General features: G+C 40.0%; 1 protein-coding gene across 3 annotated transcripts in view; it reads right to left on the reverse strand.

Annotated features, from left to right (window-relative positions):
* Nucleotides 1-10,570, reverse strand: part of LOC116852602 (signal recognition particle 14 kDa protein) — a 119,398-nt gene that overhangs the window by 18,250 nt on the left and 90,578 nt on the right. Inside the window, exons 5-6 of one of the 3 annotated variants that reach the window (XR_004379799.1) lie at nucleotides 3,877-4,052; nucleotides 1,267-3,007 (exon numbers count right to left, since the gene is read on the reverse strand). The gene's annotated coding sequence lies outside the window, so the exon portion shown is untranslated. Of the gene's footprint in view, nucleotides 1-1,266; nucleotides 4,053-10,570 lie in introns of those variants that run through there. The other 2 variants (XR_004379798.1, XM_032833121.1) reach the window with 2 other exon arrangements.

The following is a 10,570-nucleotide window of genomic DNA, read 5'->3' on the forward strand; positions in this document are numbered from 1 at the left end:
TCGATGCAGCACGGCTTGAGTGGTACACGCTTCCGAAATGTTGAAGAAGTGCGAGAATGGGTGGACGAATGGATTGCTTCGAAACAAACATCGTTTTATCGAGATGGTATCGCCCAGTTGCCAGAAAGATGGCAAAAAGTTGTAGAAAGTGATGGAAAATACTTTCATTGAAATAATTTAAATAAATTTTTTACAATAAATGCTTTTTCTCAGTATTTTTTGGGCGGAAACTAAGTTAAGGTCCTAATAATTAGTGATCCTGTGCGCGCCGGAGGAGGTAGTGCAGTGCAGGCGAAATTGTAAGTCCCGTGCTTGCCGTTGTGCTTGTTGTGTTGGTCGGGCGGCGTGACCGACCAACACAACAAGCTGTCGGCTAATTGTACTGACGTACCGACTTGCCGTTTACCTTTCGTACCGTTTGTGAATTTGGAGTGTCGAGCCCAATTGTCGAGAAACGACCGAAGGAGATCAAGCGGAGGCAGGAGCGAGCGGAGTACCCACCCGACCGCAGTTAGGAGCTATCATCGCCGAAGGTCACCGCGGACACCGCCCCCGGGTCATAGCGGACGAGGGAGCGCCGACATTTTGTAAGACTGACCATTTGTCTCGAATTATAACGTCGTGGTGTCTCGTATCGTCCTACCCGAGGAGTGGTTGTCGGATACCGTCTCGCGAGAGCCGTGTCGATTGCGCTAAAATCCACCGTTATCGCGTTCAACAATTTCAAGTGAGAGATATCGGGACTAACGTGTCCCGGACAGTAAAGAGTAATCGAAGCAACCTGCCTTGACTTATTTCGACTCCCGACTAAAACCGAACCTCACACAATATCCATTTCCATCTCCGACTCAAATTAAAGGAGAGCTACCGGTCCCGTGGAGTTCCCGATCTGTCGACAAACGATTCTCGCGCCATATTTTGATACATAATTGGTGAGGAGGTGCGGCCTTAGGGCTATCGCACACAAATTGACATAACTGCATATGCATAGCATAAGATCGTATGGACCAATGAGCATCGAGTATTAAGTCGCCATATTGGTGTTCGATGCTTAATATTCGATGCTCATTGGTCCATACGATCTTATGCTATGCATATGCAGTTATGTCAATTTGTGTGCGATAGCCCTTACCGCACCTGGCGCCCAACTTCGCGTTCGTAATTTCGAGGTGAGATTCGGGAATCGCGGAGGTTTGCCGACGCGGCGGACAAGTAACTGTCCGCTTAAGTAACAATAAAAGGCGTCGCAATATATATACACATATGCAGATGAAATTGTGTTTTTTCAAAACATCATTTGAGCATAGTTCTTAATTAAGAAACGACTAGGAAATAACCTTTACAAATGAAAAAATACATGCAATTATTACACAGCTAATGGAGTTTTGTGTAATCACTTAGCGCATATAAACACACACACACATACACAATTGATGCTTAATTATATTGTTTCCATGCGATTTGTAGCTCGGGCCTGAAAAATGTCCAAGTGAATTATATTTGTACAAGAAATGTACATTATTATTACATTTATCTGTACTTACATATGTATAATATATTGTACAATTCACAAGCTTAATAAGTCTTGCGGTGACTACTACCACAGACTTATGTCTAAAACTTTGCACTTGTCTATTTTTCTTCGCCCAAGTCACGAAAAAGGAATCAATATTGTTGGGTATATTAGTGTTACAAAGTTTATCGACTCTTCTTTACAATATAATACAATATTATTATTATTATTAAATTTTTTATTGACAGATGAATTGATGTACTTCACATGGCTGGGTGATCCTGGCACAAGAACGTTTAGCAAAACAAAACTCATCAATATCGTATATTGTGAGAGGTTTTATATGTATAAAATAGAGACATATGATGTACCCTCATAATCAATACAGTCCATTTTTTCCAAAATTAAAGGGAGATACAAAAAATTGTTTCAGACAAAAGTTTTATAGTTTCAAGGGGGATAGTAGATGACTATCAACTTAATTGTACGTGGCGTCATTTTCGAAATTTTTCATGGCGGCTATTTCTTCAAATGAAAGTCGATTTTTGACTCGAAATAAAAGCTGGTCTAATCTAAGACAAATACAACGGTTTTTGCAACTTTCGAATCGGATTACTTTGTACCTTTATAGAGCTTCAAAGTTGATTATTTTTCAAAGTTTGGATAGCTGTTACACTATGAAAAATCACACAATTATCAAATTCAAAAATGTTATGATTTTATCTCTTTATACTAATATAAACTTTATTATATAACTTTCATTTGACAAAAAATCAATTATAAATGAAAATATAAAAAAAAAATTTTTTTTTGTGATAATCGAGTTTTTCCTCCAATAACAATTACAACTATTACCGAGACAAACTCGTCAAATTTTTGAATTTCAAAATCGTGATTTTTTTTGGAGTAACAGTTTTCCAAAGTTGTAAAGATAATAAAAACTTTGGAGCTCTGTTAGAAGTGAGGAGATTCAACATTTACAAAAACTATTGTATTCGTCTCATTGCTAGCTCCAACTTTCATTTCGATGAAAACGTTGACTTTCATTTAAAAAAATGAACAGCCGCTGTGAAAAAATATAGAAAATATTGCATCCTATAATTAAGTTGACAATCTTAAATTGGAGTCATTTTCTATCCTTTTTGAAACTATAAAACTTTAGTTTGAAACATATTTTCGTCTCTCCTTTACGTTTTGAGAAAATCGATTGTATTGATTAAAATGGAACACTTTATATAAAATATCCTAAATTAATATTTCAAAAGATCTCGTTATGAAAGTATCTGTGTAATTGTACAATATAATCTTTTACAGATGCAGTTAAAAGGTGTCCATTTTTTCGAGGACTCATTGATAAAAACGAAATAAAGATCCATATACTACAAGTGTTGCGAGCGGTGAAACAACGCTACAAGAAACAAATGAACCGCAACCTTCCAGATGAAGATCCATTCCTTCCAAATGAAGAATCCATTCAATCATCATCCAGCGGTTCTAAATACACAGATGAAGAGGATATATAGTTTTCTTTTATGAGGATATATAGTTTTCTTTTATTTATAGTTTTCTTTTATATTTTTCTTTTATGATTTTTTGGTTACTTTTTTCTCTCTTAAGTTTATAATTAAATATCATTTAGCGAAATTCGACTTTTCTGTGCAATGTAATGTGTTCTATCCGCATATAAATTGCTGTACAAAAAGTTTGTCACTCTATATTTATAAAAAATTATCTGATATAATAAAAATAAACATATTTACATAAAAATAAAATGCTCATTCATTCAACACTCAACTGAGGTTCATATCGCTCGCATGCCTGAATGACATTTTATTTTCACACGTGAATCCTCATGCGTGCAAGCAATATGGCACTTAATTGAGGACACATCTGTCAGGCGTATAACGTTCACGCCGTACGAGTAATCCCGCACGCGTGCGCGTACTGTGAGATTATTTTGCATGCATTTTGTTATCTGGGTAGACTGCATTAGCAACATATCTATGTTATAATCGTAAAATAAAACATCATTTTATGCGCTGCCGAAACGCTTCACAAAGAATTGTTTCGACCGCGCTATAACCCGGCAGCGGAAGTGCAAGCGCTGCACTAAACACCACCTTGCACATTGCGCGCCTCGGCCTTGAGCTAGCACGTGCCGGGTCAATCCAGCAAATTCAGCAAATTCCTTGTTGCCTAAGCCACCTTCTACGATAAGGTCTAATAGCTATTATAAAAAGACCAGAGAAGACCGTGCGGCGAACTTCTTCTGGTCTCGCGCCCGAGAATTACGCGCCCGTCGTGTACACTATATTATATTGTAACATCGGGAGTTAAACGAATTAATCAATATTTGGAGTTACCATAAAATCTGTTTTACTAAAAAACGCAACTATAATCTTCGTGATTATCCACCGTCTCACACTCTACCGCGCCCACAACGCCGAATCCAAGATCCATTTCCTCGTGCTCGACACCACGGGTATGACAATTTGGTGGCAGCGGTGGGATCGATATCCGCCGGGCCCTGGGTGTTCACCTATGAACAGAGGAAATTATACTACGGGTTAGCAAAAGGTGATGAAAGTAACAAAGAAAGGAAGAATAAGAGACCGTCAGAGCCAGCTACTCAGCGAGAAAAGTTACGTCGATTCGACGTCTACCAGACGTCTATATGAAACGTCTATCTACCATCTACGTCTAATCTAGATTAAGATCTATATCGATCTAAAAACTGTCCACATTTCGATGTCTAATAGACCGTCATTTCGACGTCTTATCGATGTTAACTTTAGACGGCCGTGGTAAGACGAATAGACATTGAATCGATGTCTTTTAGACGTTTTAGGTGTCTAATAGGTATCGATGCGATGTTTATTTAACTGCTATCTTATCGATCGACGTTGAATCGACGTTTATTTGACGATTTCGACGTCGATTCGACGTCGAATAATAAGTAATTTCTCACTGGAATAGCGATTACGAGCTAAAATTTACAAGACAGTAGAGCAACTCGTTACTTTTATATAGAAGAAAAAAATCTTTACGTCTTAGTAAAAAAAAATGACCTAAAATGTATTAATTTTATTAATGAATAAATTAAGTATAACTTATTTATTAATAAAATATTAAGAAATTTATAAAAAGAAAAAATATTATAGTAAGTTTATTAAAAAATATTATTAGTAAGTTGATATATCATATTAAGGGCTATGTCCAGTATAGCGGGTCGTAAAATATTAGTAAACAAATATCCTGTGTATCTCAAGTCAAATCTCTAGTAAAAATGAAAACATTTTTACGCGTAAAACAAAAGATATATATTAGACATCGATTCAATATCGAATAGACGTCTAGAGAGATTATAAATAATCGATTAAAGAATAGATAGTTGTGGTTGAGACTGACAGCTGTATCATTTGGTACAGTAACATTGTTTCTCTCTGTAGTCGCCGTGCGCTCGGGATCGCGCCAGAGATGTCGCTTCCGAACGGCATCTCTGAGCGTTATCTAGAAAGAGGAGAGTGTCGTGAGCGTGGAGCGTCAGGTAGCTCAGTGGTTTAGAGCAGTCGCCCGGCAAGCGAAAGACCCGGGTTCGAGTCCCGGCCTAGCAAGACCGCGCTCTCGATATTTTTCTCTTTCTGGAACGAAAAAGATACGCAGATCTCGAACGCACGGCGTCCCGCCGCCACCTAGTATGCCCTCCTCCTTCTATGGAAATTGTGGTTTAATGGTCAATTGATTACTAAAAGAGAATTTTCGATAAAATTTCAAGATTTGATTTTGTCGATTATTTACAATTTCTCTAGACATCTATTCGATATTGAATCGATGTCTAATATATATCCAGATAATGCGATAAATTCTTTAAGTATTCCTAAAGTTTTCTCCTTTCCTGAATTGTACTTTTTTAGGAATTCATGGAAGAATACTATAAGAATGATTTAGGAAGTTACATGCACCATGATTGGAGTTCTTCAGAACTTCTTAGAATATTCATATAGAATTACTTCAACTCAAAAAGATTTCTTCGGATTTAATAAATTTTATTGCATCCATACGAAAGAAAGATCAGAAACTTTGGCCGGGTGTGCTTGTGTATCTGTAGATGTCCGCTTTTAATACCATATGAGATGAAAAACATCAAACTCGGCGGATCGAACTCGGGTCTTCCCACTTGCCAAACAACCGCTTTTTCCACTGAGCTATTTAAGACTTCATGTTTGTGACATTTATATATCTAGTAAAAAATGATTCGTTGATTGTTATCAAAATGATATCAAATTGACGTCGGTTTGACGATTTCAACGTCTATTTGATGTCGTTCTGACGTCAATCAACGAATCATTTTTTGCTGGGTATATACTGTTCTAACTGAACTTCAAATATAAATAAAGCGCACTTTCAAGTATGTAATACAAAATCCAAGAATAAGTGGCTTTCAAATAATGCAATTGAATTTGTTAGAACTGTATATGGATTTTAGAAACATGAATATAAATTTAAGGATAAAATATACTTCACATAAATCTATTTATTATTAATACAAAAGAACATTTTATATATGAAAAGCTATTTTCCCAAATTCACCAATTTCCTTTCTTTGCCCTATTATATTCCAATACACTAATTCCCTTTCTTTGCGCTATTATATAAAACTATATAATTAATTTCACAAAATATAAATAACTGTGAATAACAATAAATTAAACAATTTATATGTAAATATATAAATCAATTACTATACACTCACTGTACTGAATATAGGCGCAAAAAGTAGTTGCTATAAACAAAATATTTGTAAGGGCTAAGGCAGAGAACGAGACGTAAGCGTCGTAGTCGTAGACGTAAAATAAAGCAGAAAAAAAACGTAAAGTAAAATAAGGCAGAAAAAATGTAAGTCATGAAAGGCTATTAGCCTTATGTTTACGTTTTTCTCTGCCTTACTTTACGTCTACGATTACGTCGCTTACATCTCGTTCTCTGCCTTAGTCCTAATTTCTCACGAATTCTCAAAGTGTTCTAGGAATTAAGTCGCAAAGTATTCGCTATAATAAAGTCCTAAGAGATATTTCAAGACGAACTTATTGTAGTTAATTCTTCAAGAATTCTTCGGGTATTGATTTTTCTAGTTCTATAAAAATCTATTCTTCTATCTATTCTTTAAAATGAATTCTCTAAGAACTTCTGTTTATCTCTATGCTATCTGGGTATTAGATTTAATATCGAATAGACGTCTAGAGAGATTGTAAATAATCGACAAAATAAAATCCCGAAATTTTATCGGAAACTCTATTTTAATGGTCAATATATTATGAATGGATTCTAAAACATTAACATTTACTCAAAATAGAAGACGTCTAAATTGCCATTTTTCTAGATGTGCATTTAAACTAGACGTAACTTAGATTTCTCCGACATCGGTTAGATGTCGAATCGACGTCAACGTTCTCGCTGGATAGTGGATGTCGGAGATAGGTCCATTGACAATTGTTATCGGCTATCTCGAGGACGGGCGATACATTACACGAACGGAAGGAAGAAAATACTCCGTTGATACATTTTGATAACAAGTCTGTCCGAAAAAAGCTCGAAAAGTTATTGCGAGCTTTCCAAGAAAACAAACTGGAACCATAAGGTAAAACGGAGGAAAACAGCGGAAACCGGTGAAAGACGATGCGGCAGCGGAATCAAGACGACCGTCGGAGCTACGGCCAACGATACCCGTTGTCAGCGACACCGGAGCCTGTGGCGAATACATCAGCGGCGACCGCGGCCTGCTCCAATCACCCATCGGCCAGTGATGGCCGATCACCTGCCTGCTAATACAACCAAACATGCCGAACTATGTACGAGCCGTAACAACATTAATATAAGTCGAGAAATAACTATAATTCAAGCGACTGAGCGCATGCGAGCTTATACTCAGGAACGTGAATGTCGAGCGAGAGCGGTACCCCCGACCGATGGATACCAAACCGAACGTGGCTACATAGCACACCGGCGAGATTAAGCATCGAGCGTCTATCGAACTACAATGAGACGGTCGCTAGCGCTTTAAATAACGTGCGCGAAACATTAGATCTTGTTGCGTTAGATTACTCGAGCGAAACCGAACGCGAGTTTCTGTCGCATGTAACCGTCGAACGCGAATTCACTTTCGGCAAAGTAGATCATAGTATATTACCGGACGTGCAACCCCCAGATAACAACGAAAACCGCCGTACAAGGCATCGCGCGTTATTACCCTTGCACAGTATTGTAAGCGATGCCTCACACAGAGGAGACTTTTCTTTGACGTTCTACGATAGTAGCATATTTGATCCAACTGACGAAATGACTACCGGGCGAGGCGACGAAATCCTACACGCAGCAAAAGGAGACATAGATCAGGAGGTCTCTCGCCCGCGCGGGCCTCCACTGCGGGCAACTCCACTGGGCGACGGGAACAAAACATGACCGGGATCCAGCAGAATTTGTCATGAGATTGAGGAAGAATTTGTCATGAAGGATGAGATTGAGCCCTATATCACTGCTAACGAACAATTATTAGCGCATGTGGAAGAGTTACGGGAAACAATATATGCGAATACGACTCCATTAACTAATGTTTTCCGAGACATCCTACGAAACGTAAGGAAAGCTAACGCCGAACCAGAACGGTACTCTTCAAACAGACGAGAACTCAACCTTGACAACCTCTTTATCGACGGGCTACCTTCGATTAACGAGGAACGAACCCGACGCGTCAGAGAAATGCAAGATCAGATCCCCAATTTCAATGGCGCGCAGGACGATAAATTAATAGAAGTTCTAACTGCGTGCGAATATGCATTCGAACTGATCCACTCCGCCGATGAATCTGCGTTAATCCGAGCAATAATCTCCACTAAGTTAAAAGACATCGCTTTAACTGAGGTTAAAAACCGAAACATCCCTACTTTTGCTATCTTAAAAGACGTATTAAAAGTACGTAGAAACATATATTATGAAGAAAAAGTCGGTAACTCGGCTACGAGATTTTAACAATTTGCGTCAGAAGCCGGGAGAAGACGCGCGAACCTTCGGAAACCGTGTGGAGAAATTAACCACAGACTTATTCGAAGCCGTAACCGAGGGGGTTTCTATTCGCTCTCACAGAAACTCGCATCTATTTCTTTCTAAAATCACTAGCCCTTATTAATTACCAATTAGGACTAAATGACGGGAGCGGTGCACTTGGACACGGTGCATTTGGACACAGCCAATCACAGCACGGTATGATTAGAGACATTTGTAGGGTCCCTTGGAACAGCGACTTGTAATTGGACTGTGTCCAATTGCCCCGTGTCCAACTGATATACACCCCTAAATGACAGGCTGCAAACTATAGTCCGGTTCCGTGCAACCGCGATTTTAACCGAAGCCATAGCAGGAATAGTAGAAGAAGAAAGGATCAAAGGAATTCACGAAGTCCCCACGCGAATCCATGAGACAAATCGGTATAATCGAAGCTCTTTTGTAAATTCTACACGAGAGGCCCCAGTATTATAATGTCAAAAATACGGGAAATTGGAATATCAAGGACGCGAATGCCATAGCAGCCGTTACGGGAACCGATTCACGCCACCCAAACCGGCATTATCCCCTCGCGTGAACGTGACGGATAAATATTGTACGATGTAACGTACACTTCTTCGATTCGTGCAGTCGGCTCACGGATCGGGTGCACTACAAGCGCGACACGAAATAGTCGGCCGTTCGGCGGATTTGGCGAAACTCGACAGCTCACAAAAAAATGGGCGCCAAGTACGGCAATCCGTACCAACTAAATCACTAAAATTCATTAAGACGATCTCGCCAACGAGCGCAGCTCGTCCTCCGCCCGAAACAGCTTGCACGCAACCGACAGCTCAGCCTCACCCTGTGGCAGAGGGGCTGGTTCGCGATATGTCGGAGGTGGAGTAAGGACAGGTGGGTCCTTGAAAAACTCGAAATATTACAAGTTAGTGACACAATTTATTATTCTCACGTCTTTTACAAAAATGGTAGCTAATTGCTCTCGCGACAATATGAAACGTCAGCGCGCAGTACGGAAGATCGTAAACCGCGGTATCTAATATTTATCTCTTAACTAACAACTTGTAATCTCTCTATCGGCCCGTCAATTTAACTCGGCAGCGAAACAATGCATTCGTGACCCTCGAGATCACGGCAGCCACGTCAGCACTCGGCGATGTCCGTGCACGTCTAACGGTATCGGATGTTTAGTAACGACAATTTTTCTAATAAATACGTGAACTCTCCGCGCTCGCGAGAGGAACGCAAATCCACACCCGGGTGGACGGCCGGGCCTCAGCCCTTCGCTGCGACTTCCGATTCGCGACCGCAAAACACACTAAATAGTTCGTCCCTTCTGGAACGGATTCACTAAAGAGAATGTCGCGAATCGGGCGCTGTCGGGCTGCTGGCTGCGGTCTTCCCGGATCACACTAATAATCTGCACGTGGGCGCTCTTATAGGTCCTCCACTGTCGTCTTTCGATAAAAGGCTTCGTAGATGTCGCGTCCTTTACAAGCCGTCTTGTCACACCAAATTGCAGAAAAGAGCTCACGATTGTCGTTGAGGCCGGGTTTTATTTTCTCCTTGAATCCTCGGTACTGACGGCAGCGATGCACTTGGACACGGCATTTGACACACAGTTCAATTGGACACGGTGCGTTTGGACACGAAAGAAAATGCACGTCGTTCAGTTACACACCGTTCATTTGGACACCGTTCAGTTGGACACCGTTTACTTGGACACAGTTCAGTTGGACACCGTTCAAGTGCCCACTGTTCACTTGGACACAGAAGGATGCTCACTGTTCACTTGGACACCGTTCACTTGGACACCGTTCATTTGGACACCGTTCACTTGGACATCGTTCACTTGGATACCGTTCAGTTGCCCACTGTTCACTTGGACACAGAACGATGCGTGCTGTTCATTTGTACGCCGTTCACTTGGACACCGTGGAATTGCTTGTTTGTTCACTTGGACACAGAAGGGTGCGCACTGTTCATTTGGACACCGTT

This window comes from Odontomachus brunneus, unplaced genomic scaffold (genome assembly GCF_010583005.1).
Source record: "Odontomachus brunneus isolate Ranch 3 - 2012 unplaced genomic scaffold, Obru_v1 Obru_scaffold_238, whole genome shotgun sequence".
Lineage (NCBI taxonomy): Eukaryota > Metazoa > Arthropoda > Insecta > Hymenoptera > Formicidae > Odontomachus > Odontomachus brunneus.